The sequence below is a fragment of the Curcuma longa genome, chromosome 8 (assembly GCF_044706935.1).
Source record: "Curcuma longa cultivar G26 ecotype Majalengka, Jawa Barat chromosome 8, ITB_CL_G26_1.1, whole genome shotgun sequence".
Classification (NCBI taxonomy): Eukaryota; Viridiplantae; Streptophyta; class Magnoliopsida; order Zingiberales; family Zingiberaceae; genus Curcuma; species Curcuma longa.
This window is the reverse complement of record NC_133868.1, coordinates 11,909,572-11,915,703: the sequence shown is the minus strand read 5'-3', so window position 1 is coordinate 11,915,703 and position 6,132 is coordinate 11,909,572.

Below are 6,132 nucleotides of genomic sequence, written 5' to 3'. Positions count from 1 at the left end.
ATATTAAATCATAAAGCGGAATTAATTTTAAAAATTAGGGAGAGAGCAAACGATTTTCTATTCGAGATTTTGATAAAATTTAATTTTTTTTATTGGTATTGAATTCATCCCTGTTGTAAAACGCACAATAAATAACGACAGAAGACTCGAAGCTATCGAAAAGAAAAGGACAAGAGAGATAAATGGTTCAATGATATATCTAGGAAACAACGGCAAGAATTTCTCCTTTAGAATAATCAATTAGGATTACATCTTTTGTATTTATACAATCCTAGTCATATAAAGGTATTAAGTCGTAAATACGTCTATATTATCTGCATCTAGAACATGGTCTGCCCATGTCAAAGACTATGATCGTGTTATGTTGAAACATGGATTTTCAATAAGAAGCACGGCTTGGCTGTGCTTTGTGGCACGGTCATGCAATAGACTTTCCAACAGTTGACACGATCTATTTGTATTTCCCACCACGACTTTGTTGATGGCTGTTGCATGAGCCACATACTTCAACATTCTTCACCTTGGCAAATAACCACCCTTTAGGAGAAAATGTATATCGGAGAACTCCACCTGAGACACTAAGTTAGAATGCATCCCATCTAGCAACTAGAGAAATTTATCAAATTCAAACAATGCTTAAACTTCTCTATAGACTTTGTCAACATATTTGTAATACTTTCAAAAGTGTGGACTTTTTAAAGTAATATTTCACTAGAAGAAACCAACTTCCTGGTCTTATGAAATTTTATATCTATATACTTGGTTCTCACATGATACACCTAATTTTTCATCAAATAGATGTCACTTTGGCTATCACAATATTACTTGACTTCAGCTTGTTGAACATCAGTTCTTTGACCAACCTTGTGAGTTTTAATGCTTCCTTGGACTTCAACTCAGTAGTAGATAACACAACTATAGTTGTATCATGTACTTCCAACAAGTGAGTCCTACTAGAGTGAATACATATTATGTGATAGACCTTCTGTCATCCAAATCCCTTGCATAGTTTGCATCTACATATCTCGCAACTAAACGATTACTCTATTGAACATGATACCATAATCTACAATATTTCTCAAGTATCTAAAAAATCACTTGACTGCATCCTAATATTGTTGACCAGGATTTGAAAGAAACTTGCTCACCCTATTACCAGCATGTGTCAAATCTTTACCAGCATGTGTCAAATCTAGTCTCATGCAAACCATAGCATACATCAGACATCCCACTATGCTAGCGTATAGAACTTTTGACATGTCTTGAACCTCATTATCTATCTTTGGACACTGTGCAATGGATAATTTGAAATAAAGTGTCAGTAGTGTACTCATAAATTTTGATTACCCATATTAAACCTGTCTAACACCTTCTTCACATAACTACGTTGAGATAACCATAATCTCTCAATGATTATCTCTATGAATTTTCATCCCAAAAATTTCATTGGTTGCACTCAAATTCTTTATGTCAAATTCTTTACTCAATAAAAATTTTAATTTATCAACATCACTCATATTTCTCATAGCAATCAATATATCATCTACATAAAGTAACAAGAAAATAAGTGAATCGTCATCAAGACCTTTCACATAAATACAACAATCATACTCACATCTTTTATACCCATTATGAATAATGTAGGAGTCAAATTGTTTATACCATTGCCTTGGAGATTGCTTCAAGTCTTGTGCCATTATTTGTTGTGCGTTTTACAACAATTGGTAATAGAGCACAAGTTATCATGTACAAGATTTCATCTACGAAATTTGATCTGGTAAAGTTTGATGGAACTGATAATTTTAGATTATGACAGAGGAGGGTTAAAGATCTATTGGTGCAATAAAGCATGGTAAAGACATTAGGCAAAAAGAAACCAGAAGGGATAGAGAAGATAGATTGAGAGGAATTACAAGTGAAGGTTGTGTCAATAATTAGGCTTTGTCTAACTAATGATGTGATGTATCATTTATGGATGAGGAATTATCGATGACAGTTTGGCATAAATTAGAAAGTTGGTATATGCCCAAATCATTGACAAACAACTCTATCTTAAGTAGAAGTTATTTCTACTTAAGATGTCAGAGGGTGTAGATCTAAGTCAACATATCAACATATTCAATCAGATCATAAGTGATTTGAAACGGATTGATGTAAAGATCAAAGAAGAAGATAATGTGTTGATGTTGTTGAATTGTTTACCAGCATCTCCTACGTATGAGAAATTGGTTACAACTCTAATATGGGGAAGGAAACTCTCAAGTTGGAGGAGGTCACAAGTACTATGTTGGGTTTTCATCAGTGAAAGAAAGCTAATGATGAGATTTTTCAAAGTGAAGGGCTCATGATGAGAGGTAACAAAGAATATAGGAGAAACAAGTCTCAGTATGGATTAGGTAGCAATAAAACCAAATCTAAATCGAGGAAGAAGGAAATCACGTGTTACAAGTACAGAATAAAGGGTCATATCAAGCAGATTGTCTAGAGAAAAAGAAAGTGAATGTAGAGAATAAAAATAGTTCATCAAAATCTACAAATATAGTGGAAGGGAAGAAGAAAATTTAGATAGTGGCGATGGTGATATACTTTTTGTTTTATCGGGTTCAGAGCACCTAATAGATTCTTGGATTATGGATTTAACATGTTCCTATCACATGACACCTAATAAAGAATAGTTTGACACCTACATGTCAATAAATTTTGATTTTGTTTTGATGGGTAACGATGCATACAAAGTTGTTGGAATAGGAAATATCAAAATTAAAATGTTTGATGGTGTGGTTAGAACATTATGCGATGTTAGACGTGTACTAGATCTAACAAAAAATTTGATTTTATTGGGCACTTTAGATTGTAATGGTTATAGTTATAAATATGTAAATGGAGTGATGAAAGTGAGTAAAGGTGGTTTAACAGTGATGAAAGGATAGAAACTAGCATGATACATTTATAAATTGTAAGGTACCACAATTATAGGTAGAGTTGATATTGTAGAACCTGAATTAGATAATACAATTTTGTGGCATATGCAGTTGGGTCATATAAATGAGCATGGGATGATAGAGCTTCATAAAAGAAATTTATTGAAGGGTGTCAAGACCTTCAAATTTAATTTCTGTAAGTATTGTGTCCTTAAAAAATAAAATAAAGTATAGTTCAAAACAATCACACATAAAATAGAGGGAATTCTTGATTATATTCATATAGATCTTTATGTGGTAGTGATGAGTTAGGGTTTGTATGCACTTTAATCGATTCATTTTTGGGTTCTTGCATGAAAATAAATTGCATAATAAATCGATTTGATCATATTTGCGTTATATTGTATAATTGGAGGTTTGATTATAATTTTCATGATTTAATGGCTAATTTTGTATTAATTGAGTTTAATCGATTGTAGGGCTCAAATAATTGGATCAAGATCGAGCTCAACCGCGATCGAATCGAGTCAAGTTTACTCCAAATTGATCAAGCCCACATTGAAGACATGACCTAACTCAAGCCCGATCAAGATCCACCATTCTCCACAAACCCTAAGTCTCCCTTAAACCCCAAAATCAAGCTTTCTCCATTGGATCAAGAACCAACGGTTCAGATCACTTCATTAACGGCTGAGATAAAAGGTAAACCCGAACACGATGAACAGTGGCACAACCACTGTTCATCGTGTTCCTTGCAACAGAAGCTCTGCTTGGGAGCGTACGTGTAGGCTAAGCCCCGTCCTCCCAAATCGATTCCATTGTGTTCCTTGATCACTGAGGAGTCTAAAGCCAGTCCTTTGGGTGAAATTCGGCTACTGGAAGGCGCGCGATGACAAGGGTTTCTTCGACGAGTGCGACCTCTGTTCTTGGCATTTTCGACGACCTGCTGCACAATACGAAGCCGCGGTTCATGGAGGGGTTTTCTGAGGATCGCGGAGCACTTTGTTGGGATGTATACTATAAGCCTTGCTTTTTGTATAAACATCTATTTTGCAATAATATTGAAATGAGAATCACCTTGGTCAAATATTGCATTTTATTTTCTGATATATGTTAATGCAGTTGTTCACTTAATTTATATTGTAGATAACATGGTGTGTGGTGCCACACAGAAGATCATGTTATCAGTTCTTTATAAATTATAAATAGTAGCTCACAACCAAGATGGAATGAGACAACCCATTAGAATGGTTGTAGTGTAATTAACATTAGTTTATCTTGACTATTAAATTATGCTAGTACACTTTGTGTGTATTGAGCAAGACCGTTTGAGGTCGTTCGATTTATACTGACTATATAATCGAACTAGACCTCAGTTATTATGGATGTGCATACTCTTAATCCCATATAATAACAAACACATATACTTAGTATGTATTTTTTTTAATTCATCAAAGGGTGAGATTTATTCGTTAAATCAAAAGGCCTGATGAGTTGGGAGATAATGCTATGTATATGGTGTGTTGTTGATTATAGAAGAAAACTGTGTCTTAATATTTAGGCTGATGATGTCCCCTTGAGGAGCTCATAAGGATTATCATGTAAACCCTGCAGGTGGACTTAGTTTCGCATGATAATAAGGTTGAGTGGTACTACTCTTGGATTTAAAAGTTAATTAATTGAGTTGTCAGTAATTCAATTAATTGACGGACATACGATATCTTAAACACAGGGAGATTAATGCACTCATGATAAGAAGGAGCCCATATTATAATATAGGATTGGTGGGGTAGTTCAATAATAACCCTTTAGTAGTATGAGTTATTATTGATGGACTTGAGTTGGGTGTTCAAGGAGAACACAGGAAGCTCAAGCCCATCAGGAGGCCAAAATCAATTCCTCCTCTAGGTCCTTGCTGTAGCCTCTGGATAAAATCTCGTATCCACCCATGAAATTATGTTAGAATTCTATTAGGAATTCTATTGGAATTCGGTTAGAATTCTATTAGAATTCTGTTAAGAAGTCTGTTAAAGAATTCTGTTAGAATTCCGTTTAGAATTCCGTTAAGAATTCAGTTAATAGAATTCGGATTAATTCTAAGTAGAATTATGTTAATTTTGTTATCCAACAAAATTATATAAATTTTGTTATGCAACAAAATTTTATTAAGTTTTGTTATCCAACAAAATTTAATAAAGAAATTTTGTTATCCAACAAAATTATATAAATTTTGTTATACAACAAAATTATATAAATTTTGTTATACAAAATTATAAAAAAAAATTCAATTAGATTTTTTTCTAAATTTTCTAGGATGGCAAAGCTATAAAAGGGAAGGATTGGGAGAGGAAAAAAAATAATTCTAATTTGCCTCTTAATCCTTCTTAGGGCCGGCGGCAACAAAGCTCTTCTCCCCCTTTTTTGCTTGCTAGGGCTGGCGCCACCCCCAACCTTTCCTCGTTCCCTTGTTTGCTTAAGGCGTCCCCTCTCTTTTTTCTTGCTAGGGCCGGTGCACAAGGATACCTTATTTGTAAGGGCCGGCGGCCAAGAAAGGAGAAAGAAGAAGAGAAGGAAGGAAGGGAAGAGGAAGAAGAAGAGGAAGTTTTTTCTCTTGCTTGCCATCGGATTAGAAGAAAGGAAGAGAAGGAATTTCGATGGAGTTATCTTGAAAGATCGTTGCCCACACAACGTCCAAAAAGAGGAGAGGAATACAGCAGAAGATCAAGAGGTCTTAGGGTAAAGAACATCTCCTACACAATCTCAAGAAGAAAGGTATAATTTATTTATTTCGCTGCATAAATTGTTTCCTTTATATATGGATCTTGAATACCAACACAAGAGCCCAATGATCTTATGCATCAATCAAGCACATGGTTGATCGAATATGAGGGTTGCTTGAAAAGATTCTGTCTTTGAAAAATTTTTATCTGGTAAGGATTAAACGAAACAAAATTCCAAGCACCAACAATGGTATCAGAGCATTGGTTAGGACTCTGTGTGTTTGATTTCAGTTAATTTATGCACTTTTAATACATAAATATAGGCAGGATAATAGTAGGATTTGCAAATAGATTAACTCTGTGGTTGCAGGATTCCTAATTTCAACTATTATGGCCTAAATTGTGATGTGTATGATTGTGTGTTGTGCATGGATGTAATGTGTGATTGGAACCCTCGGGCATGTCGAGGTTATTATGCATTATTATAATAA